Source organism: Sylvia atricapilla, chromosome 1 (genome assembly GCF_009819655.1).
Source record: "Sylvia atricapilla isolate bSylAtr1 chromosome 1, bSylAtr1.pri, whole genome shotgun sequence".
Classification (NCBI taxonomy): Eukaryota; Metazoa; Chordata; class Aves; order Passeriformes; family Sylviidae; genus Sylvia; species Sylvia atricapilla.
In genome coordinates, this window is record NC_089140.1 from 13,003,308 (window position 1) to 13,018,772 (window position 15,465).

Below are 15,465 nucleotides of genomic sequence, written 5' to 3' on the forward strand. Positions count from 1 at the left end.
AGCCTAATAGGTCCTGAGCCCCATCCTTTGTCTGCTGATTAACTGCTCTATTCATTGACCAGACCACTAATTGCATGCTCCTTATAGTTACCCTACATTACTGTAAGAATTAATGAGACACAATTACAGCTCCCAGAAATCTCAGGCCTAGCCAACTGCAAAGCACTCCAACTGAATAAGAACTCCCCAAGAATAAAGAGAAAAATTCAGCCCATTGTTCACAGGAAGCAGAATGTTTTTTGTTAAAAAATTGTATTTATTTGAAGCTGTTTCATAATTAGGCCCTGGAGAAAAAAAAAAAAAAAAAAAGGAAAAAAAAAAGGGAGAGAATAGAGAAAGAACTTGGGAATGGGAACCAGCATTCACTGAGAAATCACAGCAGATGCAAAGAGACAAGCACACAGTTCAGATATGAAGAGAAAAAAAAATTAGGAAGGAGTGCATTAAAAAATTAGTGCTATGAACACTACAAACATCTGTAACAAATCAGCTGTTTAAAAAGAGCATGTCCCAGTGTATGGGAGCCACCACTAATGCAATCTTATATTTGACAGCTTCAATCTTGAAGAATTTAAAATAAGCATATGGCAAGCTTCTGCAGTCATGTCTACTACAAGATGGAAGAAGAGGAATTTAATTTCCCACTCTCAGAATTTAATATGCATTAGAAGTCAGTGTCATTAGCAATGAAAGTCAAAATGAAGGACAGAAAATGAGTTTTTTTGAAAATCACCCATATTGAAAACTGCACTCACATTTAATCTGTGTAATCAACAGCCACAGCTATTCAAAGTCTTAGTGACTACAATCACTACCTATTAGCCTGTAAGTAGTTCAAAAGCTATTATTCTCACTTGAACAATTTTCCAATACACACGAGACAGCATTAAGTTAATGAAGTTAATATGCAAAGTCAATATTCTTTGTTATGAAGTCATCTTATTCCATTGGTTCCTCTTCAACATATTTTCACCATATAAATTCGATTTAAATTACATGTACAGTTTGACAAAGCCACTGATGTTTAAAATAGGGCCTGAAATGCTTTATAGCACTATACTTTATAGCCCTAGTAACCATTTTCCAGGGTACAATTTATAGCAGCCACTGAGACCCCAAACTAAGCATGTCAGACTGGCACTGCTGCATTCCAGAATCAACATCTTTGGACTGAGACAACATTTTTTTGTACGTCTCTACAGGGATTCTCAATAATTGCACCTAACTGCAGTAATAGCTTAAATTCATGGGAAATGGATGTTCTTCTGATATTATCACTCACTGATATCACAGCAGAACGCTTTCCTGCATGAAGCAGACAGTTACCACCATGTGGAGCTGAATCCCAAGCAGGAAACAAGGCACAAATATGGATCAGAGACCTTTGTGTTCAGTGTATAATAAGTCCAATATCCCTGTCATAGAACAGCAATCATTAACTCGGGGAACTTTTGTTAAATGGCCCCTCTGGCTGGACTGGTAACAGCAGGGATCAAATTTGCAATCCTCAAGACCAGATTCATCTGTCAGGGAGACTGCAGGCCTACAGATTCACGCATTTCCAAAGTGAGTCTCCAGGACTTCACATGAAAATACCAATTTCAATTAACCTTGGCTGATTAATCAACCTCAGTGCACGGCCACAGAGCTTACATACACATACTCTGGCAGTATTATTTGATATGGGCTTTCTGCATGTCTTGAAAAAACCTTTGAGGAAAAAAGAAACCTTTGTCTCAAATAAAACATCACCTGGCTTGTTCAAGCTGTTCCCATTTCAAGCCCAAAAATAGAACAAGTCTGAATTCCTGCAGAGTGTGATGTGAAATAATTTCTACTAGTGCAAATAATGTATTCTGGTATCTGGTCCAGCCTTCATTTCTGATGTTATGAAGTAACTTAACCAACACAAAATATCCACACACTGGAGGGAAGCTTTAATTTCTAGTTAGGGTGTCATTCTCTCCATAAAGAAAAAGGAGTGATTATGAGCCTACACTTTAGGGCATCAATTATAAGGTAGAACTTCTAAATGAAAGATAATTAGAGGCACACAGGAAGAGCATTGTAAGAGACAAAGGAAGGTTTAAAGTCATAACCTGAGCTTACTCAAACTATTTCTACTCTCCTGTCCCACTATCAACTTCTTTAAAACTATTTGTTATTTATGGTAGTGAACATAGCACCAGCAAAGGACAATCCTGATCCACTAAGTGTTCTCATGTGCTTATTTATGCTGGAACTGATTCACCCAAGGAAAATGCCACTATTGTACTTGTCGTCCTTTAATTTGCATGTTGCACATCATAGGCTTCACTACTAGGGAGCTTCCTTCCCTCTTTTTCATTGTTATATCCACATCCAGCCCCTTTCTTCCTGAAAGTAGTTCAATTAATGGTTTTGTCTACACCATCTCCTAAGTGTGGCCCCAAAAGTATCTTCAAGACTAGAATAACCAACAGGACAGATGCCAAACATGAAAATTCATGCATTGTCAGGAACTTGCAGCTGTAAGACAAGCCTGTAGGCAGAAGATGAACAGGAAACAGTGACACTATTCTTAGAGCTGCTCTGGAGCTCATTCTTGAGAGCAATGTAAGCATAAGCTATGATGTATCATCTTTGTGCAGTGATAAACTGGCATATGAGTCCCCACAGGATGAGGCTTACAGCTGATTTACACTAGAAAGGTTAATATAGAAATTACAGTAACAAGACTCTTCTTCTCAAGCAACCTACATCTATCCCTCAAGAGAAGTAAAATGCACAGGTAAAAGAACTCCTTATGCAGCCTCTGCACTGGGGTTTTTGCTAGCATAGCTATGTCAGCAAAAAATTCACATCCCTCCCTGACAGGCCTCCTTGATAACACTTTCAAGTGCAAACCAGGTGTCCGTATTTCTGTTATGACAGAAAAGTAGTTCTACACTAGTCATGAGCTGAATATTTGGCCTTTCATGACCTGGAAAAGTCCTTGTTTCCAAGGAGGTCAAATCCCATGATCATGTTTTCCACCAGTGTAATCTCCCATGACCATAGTACTCATTTGGTGCTGTATTAACACATATAGAGTAGGAGAAAATATATCAGTAGCCAACCATTTATATTCTGCATTCCCATGTAAAACTTATCTATTTGCACTACATTAATGCCACAAAAAATCCAGCAAATGGGAAGCACCCATTTGTAAAAACTTGCTGTGATTTTTAGATTAGTCTAAAAATTCTTTGAAATCTACTAATCTCTGGACATCTCAGTTGGTTGCATTTGGCACTCAGAAATATTTAGATAATTCTGCGAAGATATTCTATAGATTGAATTCCCAGATGCAACCCAAATCATGGAAGACACCGACCAAGTACAAACATCTTCCATTTTATCAGCTTTGCTAGGTAGAAAGTTAACAATATTGGTTTGAAAGCAGCTAGATAGCTTTAAAGACAAGACAATTAAATGCATAAATCTACCACATGGCATTAGGCAGCAACCCCAGAGCTGAAGAGATGATTGGAAGAAGACATGCTGCCACAGGAAGTGCTGCAGAGGGTCCCTCAAGAATCACCATCCTGGTACCTGTTCCTGACAGAATTTACCATATTGTCTCATCTCCAGTTCTCTGATCCTATAAGATTGTTTATGGAATATGTTTTGGCCTTGCACTGATGGAGCAACAAAAGGCCCTTTGAAAGCACCCCTCACTGGGGAATGCAATGGCCATGGTCCACCTGGAGTGTTTCTCAGTACAAACTAAGATGTTCTGTGATAAAAGTCAGCATGAATAAAACAAAGTAGTTTATAACTACTTACACAATCAACACTCATGGCCATTGATTAGCCAAACAGCATGAATCCATGAGCCATAAGAAACAGTCAATCACATTAATTTTTTTAGTTGATTAATTAATTAATGCTTCTTTATTGACTAGGAAAGAAAAAAAGAAAGCCTAAAGCAAACAAAAAGTAATCTGCGATATCTAAGCACCTAAATCCCTACCCAAACTACTCCCAAAACTAAGATAAAATTTAGCATGGGAAGAAAGCTTTACATTCATTTATGCCCTGGTATACTATTGTTGGTTTCTGAAAACAGCAGAGCAGAGAGTAGTTCCTGTGACAAAAGCATTAGACTGGCACAAGGTTCTGCATCCTTTAACTACCTGTGACACACACCCCTACCCTGCCCTTTTTGTCAGCCAAATGAAGTAGAATTTGGCTAATATGCAACTTGAATACTGGTTGGCCGTACTTTGGTCAAAAAATAAACAAATTGGACAAAATAGTCCTAATGATTCCTTTTATAGCATCTTTACAAGATGCTCTATAAACACCAATAGTTTCATGCTTCACACATGCCATTATAAGAGGGAAGACAGTCACTGGAAATCAAGTGCCTTTATTACATTCAGAAAGTGTAGAGGTAGAAAGAGATGAAGAGAAACAGACAGTCCAAAGAAATACAGGTAAGATTAGGAAGAAATATGTCCTGGAAGTGAAGCATAATTAAGCATCCAAACTGCCAATTAACAGAAAATAGCCAATGAGAGAAACATGTATGGAAGAACACAGGGACGTGTGGGGAATTAAGAGGATATATTGCAACTCAGCTTTATATGTGGAGAGTTACAAGGTATTTAGGTTACTGAATCCTACTTAGGAACATAAAGTCCTGCTCAGTTCTATGGGAGATTGGGCACCTTCACATCTCTGACAATTCAGGTTCAAGGACTGCTCCCACAAGACATCAGTGTCCCTGCCTGTCTCGTTGTGTCAGGCAGCCAGAAGAACATTATGAAGAAACTCTTGATGCACCAGTGACTTGGAATAAAACTCTCACTCTACCATAAAAACATTTCATGTCCTACACGTAGGACCATTTAATGAGACTCAGTAGAAAGCAGTTGTTTGGGGGAAGGGAAGTTGCTTATTCTGTATTTATGCACAGGTTCAGAAATTTCCTCTGTAAAGCTGCCACACACAATTATCATGTACCATTTGTTTTACTGTAGAACCTGTAAGCCCAGGCTATGGGTCAGTCCTACACAGATGCAAAGAAAAAAAGAACATGTCTACACACCTGATGCAAGTAATGAAACCCAAACAGTATCCATAAGATAATTTAAAAAAAAATTTTATTAGCTTAAAGATGTTTACTAACACCCATAGTAGAATTACCATAAAAACATTCTTCAGATTACATTTGAACATGCTTAGAAAGGAGAAATATGCATTGAACTACATGGAGAAATACAGATTATTACAGTATTACATAAACTCCACGTAGACAGGAGAAAGACTTTCTTTAATAAGCAGTGGGGTTTTTTTACATAGCTAGATAAAATGTATTCCATGCAAATGATTTACAAAAACTGAACACATGGGAACCACTCCAGTAGCTACAGTCTTGGAGGGCTTTCTATTACAAACACAAGAATATGTTTGGATAAAATTTATAACACATACTCCCCTGCAATAATTTACTCTTCCACTCAAAAACCTTGTATAAAGGTGCCTCACTGTTACCACACAAAAAAAATCAGAATAGAGATTTTTCTCTTCAGAGAGAGCAACAAAGGAAATTTGCATCTGACACTAATATCTTCATAGGATAAAGTATATTTTAATGAAGATATTGTCAGCAATACATGTGTTTATGTTTCTTTTTTCCCTTCACACTTGGATTTTATTTCATTTATGTCATGATTTACCTTGCAAGTTTAAGAAATGCATCATTTATTCATGACCTCTACTTTCTTTCAGAACCTCTCAGTTACACAGAAGACCAGGTTAAAGAAAAATCGAGTGGTTTGTCTGATAACAGTTAGTGTCAAAACAAACTGTGTGTGTTGAATTTCTGTTAGCTGAAGTCATAATTTAAAAAAAAAAAAAAACCAACCCAAAAACCAGTGCTTGCTTTACCTTTTTCCAGAATAAACTCTCATAATTAAACTTTCTACTTTTCCAAGTAGCTGACTATGTATTCCTGCACAGCGGGAGGTTTTCTCCACAGACATATTGACTTGGACAATAAACAAAGCAAAAATCCCTGACTGGAATTTACAGCTAAATTTAACCATGCATATTGTTAATAAAATTTGCATAAATGTCTTTCAACATTAAGAAAAAATAAAAGTTGAAATTCAATGAATTTGGGCACTGCACTGCTTTGCAAGAAAAAAAAAATGAGATTTAAGTTGTAATTTCCATATTTATTGAGGCTGTACGTCAAAAGAAATCTGTGCAAAAAAAAAAAAATCCTGGTGCTGCCTTGATGAGATTTGAAAGACGACAGCATATTAATAGTAAAGGAGCTTCTCCTTAGCAAAGATGGCTTAAACAGTACATGTAAAACACTGATGAAGGGCCACATAATTTTAGAAAACATTTCCAGCATCTATTTTTTCTCTGTCCTTCAATCACAAAACAAGTAAAAGCAGTTAACATGTTTTGAAGAAATATCACCCACCCTTTCCCCTCAGTGTCAACTTTCCCCATGAAACATTAACAGATCAGTCAGCATTGACTTCTTACAATTAAAGGTGGTAAATGAAACTTTAACTGATACATTTTCATTGATTTTTTTTGTCACAACACTGCATCACCACCAGCCCTCCAAAGCCATGACCTATCAGTAGCAAATATCAACCTTCAATTTTTAATTTTTGTGTCTCACTTCACAGCATCCTGGACATTTGGAATGTCTTAGGAATTTTATTTAAAGGAATTAAGGTTTCTATTTCCTTTAAAACTAAGTTACTTTACCTGGATCTGCCTAGCCACAAAAAGTAGACAATGCAATGCAGCTCTGCCAGCATAAAACCTTTTAGATAAGCAAAAATACTTTCCCACTAAAGAGAGATCATACTCCTTTGAGGTACTTTTCCAGTACAAAAGCTGGATGTATTCCAGGGATTATGCTGTTGGTTGGGTGGTTTGGGTTTGTTTTGTTGGAGTTTTTTTGGTTGTTGTTGTTGGTTTTTTTCTTTAAAAAAAAAAAAAAAAAAAAAAAAAAAAAAAAAAAAAAAAACTGAAACAGTGAATTTTTATCAGTAAAGCTCTCATTAAATTATCCAAATATGTTCACATTACCACAGCATGTTCTTTATGGCTTTTAATACTCGCACTTGCTGTGGGCAGGATTTCAAGGGCACTTTTAACCTCTGCTTAAGTCTTCGTAGTTTGGCTACTCCTGAGCTGGAGGAGTGAGAGGGCAAAAGTGAGGAACTTGGTCATCACTTAGGGCATTACCTATAGCTGACTGTGCAAATAAGTGGCCCAGTCATTCTTTTCTTAGGTTTCAGGTGAAACAAACAGCCATTAACACCCCGGTGAGATGCACAGATCAGCTCTCACCTCTCAAAGCACTTCTAGCACACACTGCAGGCCTGGGCAGGACATCTCTGAATCCTGCTCCTGAATTCTTCCTTCGAGTCTGGCTACAGCGTTTTTCTTTTCTAATCAACAAGCCATGCTGTGAGAGAAGTGCACTACAGGCACCTCTAGCTCTCAGACTGTGACTATAAACAGCTTCAGACCATCACAAGGTCTAAGTGAAACCCTACAAAACAGTGTGGTACCCTCCAGAGCACCCTCTCATGAGATCCACTTGTTGATAGGTTACTTCAGATTTTATTTTTTTTTGCAAAATGCTGCATTCAGATATGATGTGACAGAAGGAGCCGAGGAAGTGCAGGAGGAATTTTATTCTGCAAACGTGCAATAAAGATTAGGTAAATAACCCCAGTGACACAGAGGAAGTCATCAATGTCCTATCTGCATTCTGATCCAATGACAGGAAACCCAAAAACTGCAGAAGATATGACTTTCAATGAGGTTACCCACGAGAAGCTGAGAGCTCTCTGGGATGTGTTGGTGACACTGAGGTCAGCAGAAGCCAAGGATCACAATTCTCCAAACACGAATTGCTGAGCAGGAGACCAAGCCAGCAGTGAAACACCGCAGAAACAGGCACTGAAATTAATGAGTTAAAGATTAATTCATTCACAGACTGTGTGTACATGGTCACCTCATGGGGCCATCACCAGGAAGACAAGAGATCTTCTTAGAAGAACTGGCTCTACCAGAGGCTAATTAACAGATATGCTGACTGTAAATAAAAGCAGGAGGTGGTAAACAGAAAAGAATAGAAAGTTTGATGGGGCTCCCAACAGATGCTGTGTGTCAATAAACGTCAGCTGAAACTTAGATGCTGCTTTTGTGCTCTCTTAAGGAAATCATTATAATCACATTATTCTGTAACACAATCTAGCCTGATCTCCATGCCTCATACTAGAGAGGATACTTTTGATCAACTAGACATTTGTTAATTACAAAACCAAGCATCTTGAAGCTATTTTGTTTTACATACAGAATGAAGCAGCTTCTTTAAAAGTGAAAATTATTACATTCACATTTACTACCCATAAAACTAACAATACTCATGAAGCTAACAACACTCATAAAGCTAACAACTATTTTTTATATACCAAACCAAATTAGTGACTCTTGTAAAAATAATGTTTGCTTCAAAAATGCCAGTTAGTACAAACATGTCTACAAAGCAGACAAGAGACTGATATATACAATGACAATTCAGTCTAGTGTTATAATTTTCTAAATCTGTAGAAGATGTATGCCTTAACTTTGGGGTTTGACATTAGAATCTTCATACATATTTTACCACAGCATTTGCCTTCACCGTCTACTTCACAAATTTTCTGCCAATAAAGGACTGTCCATAAGGAAAACAGTTTTAATAGTACTGGATACTTAAAAGATGGTGATATTCATTGTCCATTCTCTGCCTCACACCCCTAAAAGTTAATTCCCACTAGAAACCCGATTTTTTTTGTTTCCTAATCCCCTCTCCCATTTAACGACCCGATTTGACAAACCTTTTCTCAAGCAAACAGACATTTTAAAGTAACCAGCATCACTGAGAGGAGGACAGACTATTTTGCATGAGAAAGTTTACAGGATGTAATCTTCTCTTTGCCTTGAATTTAAAGTAATTACTACCTAGTACTGAAATGAAAGAAATTTAATAGTGTCAGTCCAATTACTTGTGAACACATGTTTATTTTGCACCCAATTACTCCCCTCAGTTCTTCCAGTTTCAAGAGTGGACAGATTTGGCAACTCTATTTGCTTCCTAGTTCTTGATATTATCATAAAAATTCTGATTTAAGGCATACAAATTATGTGAGAGAAGTTGCACCATTCTGTTATTCTTGACACACTTTAGAGACAGGGTTACAATATCTTCTTTCACTTCATAGAATTTCTAAATTAATTTTAATAGAATTTACATATTTTTACTGCTTTTCTGGAAAAACATGCATTTTCTTTCCTACTTTTTCCAACTCATTAATTCTAATGTACTAAAATTTCTTCCTTGTACAATGATTATTTGAAGAAATGCTAATTGACTGCGGAGCACTATGCCTCAGAAAGTATTTAGATTCCACACATGAGCAGCTGGTACCATATGAGCTCACTCTTATGGTTCAGTACTGTGCTTTCCTTCCTGCCACACCTTGGATTGATTAATCTATTTCTCAACAATTCTCAAACTATTTCTTTCTTTTAAATGTTGTCTGCCTATTATATTTTCTTGCAAATATTTATTTTAAATAGTTCTAAAGGAATAAAAGGGAACTTCTAGTACTAATAATGTACTATATGAAATTGTGCTGACAGAAATCTGAATTCAAAAGTGTCTGCTGTGTCAGGAAAAGAAATAAAAGAGACCCCACCTATTTTGGTCAATATAACATCCAGGTAAATTTAAGCACACAGGAGTAAAACTCAATATATCTATTTTTAGGAAATCATAAAAATTATGAGAAGTTTAATAAAAATATAGAGAAAAAGCCAACCTGTTGTTTCACTAAGAGTATGCTCCTTTACAGATTTGATAATTAGTGTCTGTGAAGATTTAAACAGCATAATATTGGTCAGCAGTCATGAACTAAGCTAAACTACCATGAAAGTTAAGAATATTGGGAAAGATATCTCTGTAAAGCTGTTACAATTCAAATCAAGAATAAAAAATAACAATCAACTTTTTAACAATCATTAAGAAATGCCACATGTTACCAGTTGGTGGTAGCTTCTGGCTACAAACTGCATTCTGACACTGAATTAATGACAGAACATAACACATACTGAAGCTAATGCAGATTATACTAACAGTTTTCCTCTCTGATTTTTAATATTTGCTTTGTTTTTTCTTCCTGTCATAACACAAAGTCCAGTGAATTTTGCAGAAGTCTCACACTAATGTTCGACCCGTCAACTTTGGAAGAACTCACAAAAAGCTTCACAGTTGTATTTAAGCCATAGTTGTTGCAAATTCTTACTTCTACAAAAAGCAACAAAGGAGAAATGGGAGCTGCAAAACCTACTTAAAAAAATCAATAGAATGCTTGAAACTCCATAATCATAATCTATTCAGACAAAATTCTCTATTCCTATGCTCATATATTTTAGTGATTTGCTTGCACTTTCCTCGATGAAAAAAATTAATTTCTGATAAATTTTGCTGAATTCCAGATGGCCAAAGCCCACACTCACTCATTTGTCAGTCTACTTCTCTGCATCCAAGGATGGCTGGGACAATTCAGATCAAAGGTCCATTTAGCTCAGTATCCTGCTTCCAAAAGCAGTCATAAGTCAGAGTAAAGAGAGCATGAGCAAAGAAATCAAATACAGTATTTTCCCAGAATAACTCTCTAGCACTTCAACTATATTCCACTCAAAGATTCCTAAGACTGATGTAATCTATCTATTTATCTTGTCCAATGGACTTTCACTTATACAATTATCCCTTAAACTTTTATAAACTTTTGTATCCACAAGATGCCAAAGCAAGGCTACCCTAGGCAAAGAACTAGGAATTGTACAGTATGATACTGTTTTGTGCACAGTCAGTATATAGTACTCACAGTTTTTTATTAAAACAGAGGAAAAAAAAAAAAAAAAAAAAAAAAAAAAGAGCAAGATCAATGCATCCCCTTGGAAGAAATTGAGTTTGCACATACCCGAGCGAGTTGAGTCCAGTCCAGTGGGAATCAGCATTCTGAACACAGTAAAATGCTGCAATAGAAAGAGTTAAAACAAGGTTGAATATAGCTTGCAAAGAAGGCAGATGTCATGAGTGAAAAAACAGACACCCTAACAAAAGCAGCCAAAAAACTCTGTAAGCCTCCCCTCAGTCCAACAACCAAATTCTGATCCAAGAAGTTTAAATATAGGGCTGCTCGAAAATTTTCCACTGCATCTATTTTTGATGGGAAATGAGACTTTCAGCTAAACACTTTCTGGTTGGATTGTTTGGGGTTTTTTGGCATGTCTAAATATGTGCTTCTGCAAGTTTTTCTTACCAAAAAGCCAAACTTATCAACAAAAATATTTTGATTGAAAACATAGTATGCTATTAAGAAATGCTGGTGTAGCATTTCATTGTATCTGTAGCTTACCTGCTTTATGTAGCAGATCTCTATCAACTATCTACCATCTAAATGCAAATTCAGATGACAGATCACTTTGAGGGATTCCCCATTTCCAGCATTCCCTTCAAAGAGGGAAGATCATGGCAAAATGTCAAAGGTGGAAGGCAGCCTCAGCCTGGCAGAGCAGGGCCAGCAGGAATCCAGGTTGTAATGTCAGAGGAGGACTACAGTAACATTTTTTCAAGTCCAGAAGTTTTAGTTTTCAGACAAAGTCATCCAGGCCTCTGAATTCTGTCAAAGAATGCTGTTTCCTGGAAAATTAAGACAAAAAAGAAACAAAAAAAGCTTCGTATTTTTTAATCAAAAATTCATGCAAGAACTTTCATGGATCAAGAAAGGTCTTTCTTACTCATTAACCTGCAGATTCAAATCTATTACCTGAACCCATCCACCCACAAATCAGAAAAAAAAAATTAAACTGCAGTAAAATTTTCAAGTTTTCCATCACAGTTCTGTTAGCAGGAGTGTTCAAAAGCCAACGAGCTAAACCCAAATAAAACAGAGTTCAATGGATATAATAACTTAATGTATGAGCCCTAACTTATAAAAGACCAACCAGCCTGCCTTACAAAAGCAAAAGATGAAGATAAGATGCACACAATGGCTACACTTACTAAGTAAGAAATTTGTAATACAAAAATGTGCATAGCAAAATTAGCAAAGTGGCAAGAAAATAAGATACTCCTGTTATTATTCCCTTTCAGGGTTCTCTATTTCAGTAAAGTAAAGCAGAAGGAATAAATCCAATAAGACTAATACAATAAAAAGTATCAGCTATCCCAACATGGCAATTATCATCCCTTTTCTTGGAACCCCACAATGCCCTGGAAGAACCAAAAGCTTTTCACACAAAACCAGGCCCTGACCAGACCAAGACAGAGAAACATTCAACTAATACTACCAGGAAAAATGTTACAGCTAAGTTTCTAGTATTCCTCTAGAATGGCAGCTGTTCCCTGACATATAATTGCATCCCCCCACCCCAACGGCAAAATAAATGTAAAAACAAAATAAATAAAAGACAAGAAATCAATCAAAACTGCACCTTTTGTAACACTGTTGTGAACTTACAAAAGACAACTGCAGAAAATCTCATGCCAATGGCATACTTCTTTCTTTCCCCTCATCATACACAGAGAGGACTATTCCTGCCATCATTATGCCAACTAAGAATCAAGAAAAGTCAAAGGAATTGGCAAAGAAATATCCTAATTTTAGAACTCAGTGAGTAAAATGAAAGGAAAGACATTTTGCTATTACAGTGAAATTCTTTTCAACACCTTGCTTTTCAATCACACCATTCTTTTACTAAAATAAAAATAGAGAAAGGTTTTCAGCAGTTTCTGCTGAACCAGACACCTGAGAGCTCCCTATACACAGTTCCAAACACTGCCTAATGCTGATTCTCTACAAAGTGTTAACATCTTTGACTGTCTGATATTATAAAGTGAAAAGTGCTAACACAATTTGTCATTCTCAAGGCAAATTTATTCATCAAAATTAATACAAGCCCAAGCTTGCTGTACTTACTCGTATTTGGAATAACCAACCACTGTTGTCCCAGCAAAACTGGTACAGTGAAAGTAAGTGTCTAACTCTAGAGATAAAAAAAAATTGTTTAGAATAAATGAAATACAAAGACTAAATATTCAAAATCAGTGATGAAAGATACATCTATTATTTCAATTTTATCTCCTGGGCAATTAGTAATTTCAGTAAGAATTTTTCAGTGTGATTTTTATCATTCAATATTTTAAAAATTACTACTGGGCATCCATCAAAAGTTGGGATTAGAAAGAGTAAAACTTAAAAAATGTCTACTTCAAACATATGCAAAACATTATTCCCTTAACTTATAGTTTCACTGACCTCCAAGGTGCAAAAAGTAGCATCAGAATTTATGACCAACTTCATACTGTTCAAGGATTTAATGACATTTCTCTTCAAATCAGTTATACAAAGTTTTGCTTTCTTATATCTGGATTTTAGCCTTATCCGTGCCTTTCAACACAAAACGTCATTTTTTTCTTCAGTTCACTTCTTACTCATAAGCACATCACCTCTTTAGTTTCTCATTTAATTTACAACATGTGAGAAGGCACGTGAGCAAGCTAATGTCTCCATGTAGCTTATGCAGAAGTTCTTAGCTCAAAGAGGACTACACTGCTTAATCTTGTCTCTGCATCACACCAGGCTGAGTGAGCTGGCACAGAGCTGCACACAGGCTGGGATGGATTTCTTGCAAGGAGTCCCACAGTTGTGTGAATGTGGCAGCTGAGCCATCCCAGCTCTGACTTCCCCAACAGGAGAGACAAGCCTGCACTCCCCACCTCCTCTGCTGCAGCTCTTCTTTCACCCTGCCAGTATCAATGTTCAGAGTTGGTAAGAGTTAAATGTGCTATTCACTCATCTGCTATCAGCCAAACATGGATTAGGTCAAGGTGGTCAGGTTAATGGATAGAGTCCCCTAATTCCCCCAGAAGCTATGACATCAAAGTCCAGATACCTGAATGTAATACCATCTTGAGGCCAGGTGGGAGCTGGAATTTGCCCAACCCAGATGGACACATCCCAGATGGGTAAGGCAGGGTACAATGCAACAGCAGTGGATATTTACCAGAAACTTTGCAGGGGTTATACCCAAGTTGTTAAAACTGAGGTCTCCAAAAGTGAAGATTGACCAAAAGGACTTATCAACACATACTGGGAGCAGTGATGGTGAATGTGCCATTCAAGCATATATGAGCATTAACTACATTTTGACAGAATCACAAACATGACTGCAGGAGTCACTGGAGTGACAGAGGCCTGGACATGCTTTCACTTTGAGAAGAGAGTGCTGCAGTTTTATACTCTCATCTTAACCCCCAGAGACCAAACCGCTCCTTGCCAACATGAATCCACATAACCTTCCTGAGATTCAGGAGTGCATTTACATACTAATGTTCTAGCCCAAAACTTTTTGTGGCTCAAAAGTAAATTCATGGTTACCTGGGTAATCAGAGGAAAACAACACTACTCACTGTGTCCATCCAATGTATGTAAATACATTATGATTATTACTAACTGCATGAAGTTTGTGTTAGTCTCCAAATAGGGTGATGATGGATCAAAACACTGTTTAATTCAGCACAATTTGCCTTCAAAAGTCACATGATTTATCATGTGTGAAACATCCCACCATGAGGTATAATAGTCTGCAGCACAGGTGGATTACAAATGCAGCTTGCTACATAATGGGGAGGGAAAAAAATAAAATAATGGGAAAAGCCCTCAAGAACACTTCTTTTCCTTCACAATCTTTATAATCTGTATTTTCTTGCACTGCTTCCTCCTGCATTGCTTCACTAATGAGAATTGAAGCAATATACATTTACATTGAGAGAGCCAACACTTTGCAGCCCAATCACCAACTGCAGTGTGGGAGAACAGGGCTGAAGCCCTTCAAGGAGCCCATCTTATACTGCTCTCATGCTAAACTGCTATTTCCACCGACTCCTTACTCTCATTCTACTGCTCACACTCCTTCTCTAATGAAGTCCACGCACTCAAAGCAGCCTCAGAGAGGAATCTAACCGTGGTCCACTCCTATGCTCAGCAGAAAATCCTCCAGCCACATTCAGGGCCATAACCTGCAGCTCACCATTGAAGCAATCCTCAGACCACAGCACTGATCAATCACTTTGTCATCATCCTTTATGGCAAAGGGACAGCAAAGTACTTTTCCAGAAGTTTCTCCTCCCCCTCTGTCACCTGCTCTTCACTCCAGGAGTAGCTATTGCAGCACATTGTATTCAGCCTATTTTCTTGTTGCCTGAAGTCTCTCTTGTATCTCACTGAACAACATCTCCCCAATCAGATCTGACATGCCTGAAAAAAATGTAAGCAGAACATTGTTCTTGCCCACAAAAAGTTCTCATGAATCACAATAAAGTACAGGCTGACTCAGAAGATG

General features: G+C 37.2%; 1 long non-coding RNA gene across 1 annotated transcript in view; it reads left to right on the forward strand.

Moving 5' to 3' along the window:
* The window catches only part of LOC136358914 (uncharacterized), a 161,609-nt gene that overhangs the window by 14,694 nt on the left and 131,450 nt on the right, over nucleotides 1–15,465 (forward strand). The window lies entirely within an intron of this gene.